The sequence below is a fragment of the Alexandromys fortis genome, unplaced genomic scaffold, assembly GCF_014885135.2.
Source record: "Alexandromys fortis isolate MF-2015 unplaced genomic scaffold, M_Fortis_MF-2015_v1.1 scaffold_35, whole genome shotgun sequence".
Taxonomy (NCBI): Eukaryota; Metazoa; Chordata; class Mammalia; order Rodentia; family Cricetidae; genus Alexandromys; species Alexandromys fortis.
This window is the reverse complement of record NW_026067913.1, coordinates 2,663,773-2,674,604: the sequence shown is the minus strand read 5'-3', so window position 1 is coordinate 2,674,604 and position 10,832 is coordinate 2,663,773.

The following is a 10,832-nucleotide window of genomic DNA, read 5'->3' as shown; positions in this document are numbered from 1 at the left end:
ATTGAATAAGCAGAAGTTATTTTGTAACACATTGTAAATACTTTACCATTTGCTATTACTATTTTGTCCACCTTTGCCAGCTTATTTTCCTTTCTCCTGGTCAACATCCTCCTATATATTAACTTTAAGAGTCTGACATGCTGTACAATTTCTCTTAATTTATAAAAATTATAACCAAAGTACATGTCTCAAGCTTCAGATCCTGCTAATTCCGCCTGCCATTGCCGAAGTGGTTATAACGTAGGACCAGAAACTCAAATACTGTGGAAGGAATAATCAATCCTGACCCAAGGACAGAACTAGAAGTCACAAAGATACTCAGAATGGAATCTGTCACCTTCCATTTCTTTTCCTCAAGTATCTCATTTCTTTAATCTTATCATAGATGTGAACAAAACACCATTACAGACAGGGCTGAACTATTCCTGGTATTTAAAGAATGTAGAATGGGGAAATACTGTGTTTCATGAAAGAATCTTTGCTTCCTTCTTGATTTACATTTTATTAAACAAAGTAAAATGTAACTCTTACAGGGCATTGACAGTTTTGTTCCTTAGCCTCTGATATCTTGATGGGGTGTTGTTGCTGAATTTTAGAGCAACTCCATATAGAGTAGTAGGTTTTCTTATGATTTTTTGAAAGGTCTATTAGTGGTAATGCTTCCCCTTCTCCCTCCTATACCCTGCTCTCCATTTCTCTATCCCAATATATACAATACCTTGCATAACAATGTCCTATTAGTCTATCTAACTATTTTTAATAATGAATTCTATCTCATCTCCTTTGGATGCCTCTCCCTATGGGCCTTTCATAGTTTCCAAACCTTTGTGGAGGTTCCAAACAAAATACATATATCTTCAGATTCAAAGCTAAAATCCAGAAATGAAAGAAACAGTGACATTTGCCATTATAGCTCTGGGTCACCTCACTTAGAATGCCTGTTTCCAATTCCATCTATTTACATGTAAATTGCATTGCTTCAATGTTCTTAATGGCTGATAAAATATTAGATTGTATACCTCACTTTCATTTTCTATTCATCAGTTGATAACTACCTAATCTGTTTCATTTTTTCTGGCTATATTTAATATAGCCACAATAAACAGATGAAAATATATCTCTAGGGTGAGATACGGATTTCTTTGGGTATATAAAGATGAGTTGTATATCCGGATCGTCTGCTACATGATTTCCTGATTTATGAGAAACTCCTATACTTATTTCCACAGTAGCTGGACCAGTTTGTACTATTACCATCAGTAAAGAAATATCTCTTGAAATTATTTGAGAACAGAGACATACCTCTGCAGTCATAAGTGATTGCTGAGCAAGCCTGTTGACTTCAGTTCAATCCCCATGATCTCATGGCTGAAAGAGATAAATCACAGCTGGAAGTTGCCCTCTGACCTCTACACATTAGGCATAATGGATGCCTAAATATCACACACACTAACACATACACACATACAACAATAATATATATAATATATATTATATATATTATATAAAACTGGGTGGTGGTGGCACATGCCTTTAATCCTAGCACTTGGGAGGCAGAGGTCCGTAAATTCAATATCAGTCTGGTCTACAGAGTGAGTTCCAGGACAGTCAAGGCTACACAGAGAAACCTTGTCTCAAAAAATGAAAAACAACACACACACACACACATTAGTGGCTTATCCTCATCAATATTGCTATAGTACTCAAATTTTAGTGGTTACATTTTATAAATGACAAAGCTTATAAGATAGTATTTTGAACTATGTGCATAGCGAGCATACTAAACCACAGGGGAAAGACAACATGTGGCAGATAATGCAAATACTATTTAATTTAAACTCCAGACTCTAAAGATCAGGTTTCATTGTCATCTTTTCCCCAGAGGAGAACACTGAAGGTAGAGGTGAACAACAATTTTTAAAGACAACTTATTGCAGATAATTAGCATTATCAGCTTAGTGTTTTACTGTCAGTAGTATTTATGACATTTTAAAAATAACTTTGACTTATCATTACAATCATTCAAATTGAAATAAGAACGTTCTGTCTATCATTACTATCCCTTTGCATTTTTATATCCAATTTCTTTTAAAATCACCCAAAGGCTTTTCTTTCCTTTCTTTCAAACCATTGTTACTGAGATGGTCTCTCTTCATTAAGTGGAATGAGAGAAGAGATTTTCGATTCTGTGTAGAATTTCAATGCCTTATATCCTTGTTCCCTTTTTATTATTCCTTCCGCATCTCTTTTGGAACCATCAGGTAAGTTTCAAAGGCCAAAAAAATGTTCATTTCAGACAGTTTTCTGATTCCTAGACAAAAGTAATACCTGGAATAGTAATATTTGTTGAAATAGGAGCGGCAGGGCTGCGTCCCCGGCACCCGGCCGCCCGCATGGCTAGTTTATACCCAGAAATAATTACACGGAAACTGTATTCTTTCAAACACTGCCTGGCCCGGCTAGGTCCAGTTTCTTATTGGCTCTTACATATTGTTCTAACCCATTTCTAATATTCTGTGTAGCCCACGAGCTGGCTTACCAGGGAGGATCTTAACCTGCGTATGTCTGGAGCGGGAGAACCATGGCTGAAATAGATGGGATCTGGAAAGTTTAGGGACATACCAATAATTTGATCTATAGTTCACGATCAAGACTATTTTACATTTTTGGTTTTCTCCCTTAATGGAGTAGAGCATTGACAAACACACAGCCTCTAAACATGCAATTCTTATTTAGAGTTTGCATTAGTTTCTAATATATTATAAGTGTTTCTATGAATCCCCTGTCCTCTTTTAGAGATCACATCCCAGTTCTTCTCCTTACAGCTAACCTTCCTCTGTTTCAGCCTTTTGAGATTTCCTTTCATTGTTCCTATCATCTTCTCTTACTGACGCTCTTAAGGTAAAAAAAAAAAATCCAAAAGCTATTGATGTCACTATCATTCTTCTGTCACTTTCATCAGAAAAATGGAGTTCCAATGTGTAGCATCCCGTTGCTAAGCAACAATTTTGAACACCCCGACTAGCTAAAGAGTGTGAAGCTGGGTCTGCTAATGTGGCCATGGAGGGAAAAAATAAAATAAAATAAAGAGCGCAGTTGGAGTGAAAATGGGATTATAAGCCCTGGAAAATCCAACCATCTCAGAATAAAATGAATGCAGAAATGATGAGCATTTTCACCGAGAGTTTTCTATTTGCAACATGGCACATCATTTGCTGAAAAATTCCTTCTCTAAAACAATACTTTAGGAGTTATGCAATCAGCACTGTCACTAAGACAGCACTGTTTGCAAGTCACTAAACTGACCACTACATTATATTACTACAAATATGTCTGTAATTTCATGAGTAGGTAACTGTCCTATGGATACGCACTACAGAAAATAGAGCTTAAGAAAATTCTTAATTAAGTCTTAAAAACTGGCAATCATCATTTTTTTTTCCTGATGAACAGACAGTGTAAAGTCTATGGAAGATTTTTTTTTATTTTAAACTCATTTTATCTTCTTCCTTGTAGAAGGAACATGTATTTTTTCATATTTGGTTTCTTTAGAGCACTGTTATTTTTAGTTAAAATGTTTTAAATTTATAAGTTAATTTATTATTACATATTTATATAACTAAGATGTTATGTAAAATGAATTATATTTAATAATTTATAAATTATAATGACTTTCCTTATGTATCTTAAATAAAGATCTGGTAAACTAACAGCTGAGAAAGTATCAAATCAATGGTAGTATAAAACCTTTCAATATTATTTTTATTTTGGTTTCTTATTTTAAAATATATACATATACAGCATATTAACCTATTTCACATGATGTTTATATAAACTCTATAGAAAAATAGTTCTACTTTTTAGAAGTTATTGAAATTTAATATAATTTTTCTGTTTATTATGATCATTTTGCATTTTCCATGCAATTGTTTTTTGAGTTTGCCCCTCTCCCAACTCCTCTAAGATCTTCAGCCTTCCCTACTGGACTTCATTCTTTTCATCTTTCTTCAAAACAAAACAACTAAAAATACACATACTAAAAATGAAAGAAAGAAAAAGAAAAAAAAAGTCTGTTTTGTCTTCAGACCTGCCCTGTAGAGTGGTTTATATACCCTGTGACTTCCCATTAAAGAAAAGAAGATTTCCCTCTCCCAGCAGCTATCAAACATCTTTTTGGTTCAGGGTGGGACTTTGTATCTACTTTTTTCCCTTCTTCACGCTGGGATTTTATCTTGATCAAAAACTTCTGTAGGTTTTATTCCCACTTGCCACATTTATTCTCCGAGAGTTTATATGTTCATGAGTCTTATCGTGCCTAAAGAACACTGTTGACTTGGTGATGTCAAAAAACTCTGGTTCTTAACAAGATTTCCCCCTCCTCTTCCATGTATATCCTTCAGCCTTAAGAGGAGGGGTGTGATAAAGATGTCCCATTTAGGTTGGAGTACTCTGCTATGTCTTGAGAATGAAGAACACAGATTAAATATAAATTATTACCTTATTATATAAAGTAGGAATACAGAGATAATTTCCAGAAATATTAAAATAGAAAACTGATTATTTTATACATACAGAAAAAAAGCTTTGAATGGAGAACAATAAATACCCTAATAATGAAAAATATGTATTCTCTTTGTGTATACTGCCACTTAGTTTAGAAATTACAAGGTCTATTTTAATTAATTGACTTCTCTCAACTGTGTGTTACAGTTATTACTTCTTGGATTTTCCCTTTCAGAATTTCACATTAACTCTCTGACATCTGAAGGTCATCAGGAATCTCATTTTCTCTTCACATCATTGTTGCATCAGGACTTGATTATTCTATCAAGTGTTCATTTAGAAAGTTTGGAGTATATATGGCTACTGAAGAATATGCACAAGTACTTGTATTTGGAGTCAAATATTAATTATAGTTTTATGTATTTTGTTTCAAATTATAAAATAATGCACATGTCTTAAAAGGAAAAAAAATAACTGAATTTGATTTTCAAAGTTTGTAATAATTCTTAAAGAGAAAATTTTTGGTAATAAGGAAAAAGTTCCTGAAGTAAAAGATTTTAGGCACATACCTGTAATATGAGCACACGGAGATGGGTGTAGGGAGATCAGTTGAAAACCTTCCTCTTCTACATCACAAGCCTGAAGTCAGTCTGGTTTATGTGAGACACTACCTCAAATATTCCCTCCTAAAAGTTTTGACATGAATACATCAAAAGCTGCAAAGAGTATTTAAAACATATAACATATTCTGCTTTAAATTGTAAAATACTAAATTCTTTCTTTCAAAAATATTTTTTTTAATTCTTTGGGAATTTCACACATTGCATTTTGATTATTTTCCTTCTCCCTAAACTCCTCCCAGATCCACTTCCCTTCATTTTCCCTGTTCACCAAATATTGCTTACTCATTTCAAAATATTCCATTAAGTCTAATGTTTTTGCTACCAATGTACCTGGGTGTGAGACTGTTCATTATTGGTTGATGGACAAGAGACCACAATTTTTAAAAATGCCTATTCCTTTCTCTCCAAGAACTTATCAATTGCCAAGAGTTCCTCAGCTATGGAACTATGTGAAACTTAGTATTCCCATCCCCTCTTCCTACTCAGTGTTTTCTATTTTGAGCTTCCAGAGGTTCTGAGTATGCTGTCAGAACTGCTGGGAGTTCATATATACCATTGCCTGTTGTGTCTGAAAAACATTTCTTTTTTTGGAGGCTCTACAATCTTTCCTATCCATTTCCAAAGTACCCCTTTCTTGACTATATGATGTTAATCTCATATCTTGTCTAAAGTCTCTCTCTATGACACTACATCTTTGTTATCAATCCCATTGATGATGGATACCAAGAAGGTACTGAAACCTAGATTTCATAAATAGTTCTTCAATAAATATTGATCTCAAGGTAGCTCTGTGATTTATGAACCTGGAGTCCTTTAGGTAAAGACACCTATGACTGATACTTCACCGCCACACAGTGAATTGACTATTAGGTTTTTGAGCAACCTTCACACCGACTTGTTTTGTTTTGTGACCAGTTGACCTTCTGTGTGACGATAGAATTGGAATGGACTCTGGCCAGCTAACAAATGGGCAGACAACTAAAGAAAATAGCTGCCAAAGACAGTCACAGCCAACAATTCATTCATGAGGGGTAGGGCTCCATTAACACGAGTATAGGTAAGCAAAAATTTTCTCAGCTGAATGTCTGAGTAAAATAGAAATAAAAATATCAGAAAAAATGTAGAAACTTTAAGCCAAAAATATTGATTCAGAATGAATCCAAGATCAAAGTAAAATATGAAACTAACACTTCTGTAATAAAATATGTAGGAAAATTATTATGAATATGTGTGTTTTGATACAATAACCACTGCATTTGACTTCTAATGAAGTTTTTCTAAACTGCCTTTTAATAATATTTTAGCTCTAGAATGAGACTAAGAGAATAAAAAATGCATCACAAACTAAAAGAAATATTAGAAAAGTAAAACATCAAAAAAAGAAGGTAGGGAGAACATTTGCAAATTTCTGCCTTATGTTCAAAACACAGCAATTATAATTTCAAATCCCTGCCAGCTGTAGTTGCCTATTCTAGGTCTGAACGAGCATGTGTCTGCAGAGATTCAAGTCGGAACAGAAAGAGTGTTAATGGAGCCCTACCCAATTCTATGGTCACACAGAAAGTCAATTGGTCACAAAACAAAAAAAGTGAGTGTGAATGTTGCTCAAAAACCTAATAGTCAATGCATTGTGTGACTTTCCAGTATCAGTCATAGGTGTCTTTACCTAAAGGACTCCAGGTACATAAATCACAGAACTACTTCAATATCAATATTTATTGAAGAACTATTCATGAAATCTAAGTTTTGGTACCTTCTCGGTATCCACCATCAATGGAATTGATAACAAAGATGTGGTGTTTTCTTTGCCATAAAGAAAAACAAAGTTATGCCATATGGAAGAAAATGGTTACATTTGGAGACAATCAAACAGAGTTAATAAAACTTATCTAAGAAAGACAAATACCATACATAGATTTTTTTTCTATTGTTAGTGGGTGCTGTAATATATATATATATATATATATATATATATATATATATATATAAAACAAATAATTAAAACTTTCTAGATTTACAAAGGGGACTCAGGAAAGAAGTTGTGGCCAAGAAGGAAAGCAGATGAGGGGTAGAATATGCATTGTATATAATATTGTTTTATGAAAAGTTTAAAAATATTTTTTAAAATTAAAAATCAAATAAATTCTGAAATAAATGACTCAGAAATGAAGGTATGCTGTAATATATGATACACAATCATTCTAAAAGAGGTAAAATTATTCTCTAATAATTAAATTAAAGAAGTGTATGCTGCCTTGAGCAGAGAAAGGAATAATTGAAAAGAGTTCAGAACACTTATTTTGTGATGAACGCTACACTTTTTTTGTTTAACTTGATAAATTCAGATATCATATAATTCTGAGAACTAGAAAGTTGACAATTGAACTGTTTAAAAAATATTTGTTCACTTGATAAAATAATATATTTCAAATGAATATTTCATTTTCATATTTTTAAGACTAATTATTTTTCCTGCTATATAAAATACATTTATGAAATACAGAATATTTTGTTTTTATATTCTAAATTTTACTTTCAGTCATGTGTACCTTTAAAGTTGAATTATCTACTTAAATAACCAGAGAAAAGCTTTGTGGAGATTAAGAGTGATTTTAAGCACTTAATGTCACTGCTTCTTCTAAATTTTGCTCTTTTCTTGTTAAAAAAAATATTCAAGTACTAAGATAGCCAAATTTACCTGATGAGTGAACTGTGCCGTTTTCTTCCCCTATGCATCATCATTTTTTGTTTAAAAGGAAAATTCCCAACATAATTATGTTTAAATGAAAACATAATGTAGTGTCTATTTTTGGAATATTGCTATATTATATAATAGCATTTCAGTTTTTGTATACACATATTTACAAAAAAGGATGTACACATTTTTACTTATGTTTAGTAGCCAAGTTCTGTTTCTTTAAACTGAGAAACAGGATGCAACTTTGTGCAACCTTCTTCCCCTGTTCCCCGGTGATTGGTTAATTCTATGTTATTAGGATATGAAATTTCTACATAAAAGCGACTTCCTTGATTGCCATGTTAGTGAAGACAATGTGCAGAAAAGTTTTCTAGGCCCTGCTGTCAATAGCACTGCTCTTTTTTAATTTATTAAAGGCTGATGTTTTAAAAAATGTAGCCTCATATAAATTTCTGATTATGTGAAGAAAAACGGGAAATTCAGCCTACATGGATACCCAGAACCAAATTTATACATATGGCAAGTAAAGATAATAAGTTACTTTAAAATTTATTTTGAATTTTTTAATTATTTAGTATTGAAACCGTTGTAAACATTTACTCCTGAACAAGAACATGTGAAAAATGAGATTTAAATGTCCTGTTAATTGTTTAGTCATGACACACTAGAACCAAACAAGCCATCTTTTTCTTACTATTTTCTAAGAGACACAATAATGATTTCATTATGTAGTTCTATCACGCATCTATTGTTCGAATTCACCCCACTTTTCTCTTTTAAAGCATCTTTTTTTCTACCAATTCCATTTCTCCTGCTTTCCTGTCATCAAACCCCACTACCTTTTCCTGTTCTTCCTTCCTTCCTTTTAGAAGATATCTTTTACTCTAATGGTCCTCTTTTTTCCGAATTTTATAAGAAAAAACGCACACACACACACACACACACACACATGCACACACACTTGCACTCACAAGAATCAGGACTCTGAATATGATAGACAAATGTAGTGTCTTTATGAGTCTGGTTTATTTCATTTAATCTAATACTTTCCAGCTCTGTCCCTATTTACTGCAAATGTTATCATTTTATGTTTTATGGCTAAATAAGAGTCCATTGAGAAATATGTAACTTTTTTATTTCTTTTTTTTCTGCTGCTGGGCATATAGAATAGTTCTTTTCATAGTTATCATGAAAAGTGAAAAGATAAGGATTGATGTGTAAGGATCTCTTTAGTAGGCATTTTTTCCTTTGAGTATTAAGAAGTGGCACAGTTGGGGGAATGTGATGGATAGTTCTATTTTTAGTTCTTGAGAAAACTTTGTTCTGCTTCTTCAGTGAGTGCAAAGGTTCACCTCCCACCAACAGCACATGTATACTGTCCTTCCACACATCTGCACCAATATTCATGTCATTTGTTTTTCTAAATGGTAGACATTGGGGCTGGTATGAGCAGTTTTAATTTACATTTTCTTGATATCTAAAAATATTGAACATTTTCAAATACTTATTAGTCATTGTAGTTTGCTTTTTGAGAGGCATCTCTTCTGATTGATCATCAGCCCATTTATTGGCTGAAAATGTTTTATGTTTAATTTTAACTGTTTTGCATATATTCTTGTACATTTAGCAAAGATTTTATTTTTCACCTATAAAAGACTGTTCTTTTACTCTGGGGCTTTGATGATGGTTTCCTTCACTGTGTAGATTAAAATTTCAAGTAATCATATTCATCTATTCTTGAGATTATTTCCTTTGTTATTAATGACAATTTTATAAAAAAAATATTTTCTATGCCCATAACTTAAAGTTTTTCTTCTAATGATTTGAGAGTGTTATGTCTGAGATTAAGGTCTTTGATTCATCCAGGACTGATTTATGGATAGGGAGAGAGACATGAATATGCATTTATTGTTTTATGTGTAGTTGTTCAACATCAGGATAGCATTTGCCGAAGATGTTATATCCCCCCCCATGTATTCTTTTCACACATCCGTTATAGATTAGTGGCTTATGCCACTGATTTATTTCTACATCTTCTCATTTATTAAATTAGCCTACATGTCCATGTTTTGTGTCAGTGATATGATATATTACTCATTATGACTTTGAAATATTATCTGAAATAAAGCATTTGTTATATCCTACATTATTCTTTCTGTGATGTATTGCTTTGCCCATATGGGATCTTTTATACTTAATTAGACATTATAAATGTGTCAGAATTATTAACTTAGTCAATGTGGGACACTACTTATAAAATCGAACAAAGTACATTTTTTAATTTTTTTGACCTTTAGTCATTTCCAAATTAACTTGGGTCAGCTCCCCCATTTTCCTAGCTTCATGTCTGTTGCTATGACAAAACAGCCTAGTACACAATAGCTTAAGGGACAGAAAGGTGTATTTTAGCTCACAATTGTAGATTGTACTCCATTACTTCTGGAGAGTCATAGTCATAGTCATAGGAGACTGAACAGTCTGAAACAGCACATCCACGGTCAAGTGCAGAGATAATTAAATGTATGCATTCTTGCTTGCTTGTGCTCGGCTTAGTTTCTCCAGTCTTACGGAGTTCAGGAACCTTTACTTTTGGAACAGAACTTCACACAGTAGGTTAGTTCCTCCTAACTAACTTAATTAAGATAATCCCCAAAGATTTTCTCTCAGGCTGATCTAATGTTGATGACCTCTCATTGAGACGCTTTCCTCAAATGATTACAAGTTGTGCCAAGTTGATAATAGAACCTAGCCACTACTCTCACGCACGTCAGTAAAGTCACATTCTTCTCTTGAAAAACAGTTAGATTATTTGTTATTCTTCACTTCGTCCACAGATTCTCAGATCTCTTAAATAATTTTCTGAAAATAAATGTATATATGTTAAAATTTGCTAATTGTGCTATAATGCTCTATTGTCTTTGAAAATCTATACTGGTGTGCACCAGCCATTAAATACCACAGAGAAAACATTTCTTGCACTAAAACTTTCCCTCTTTTATATACTTGGT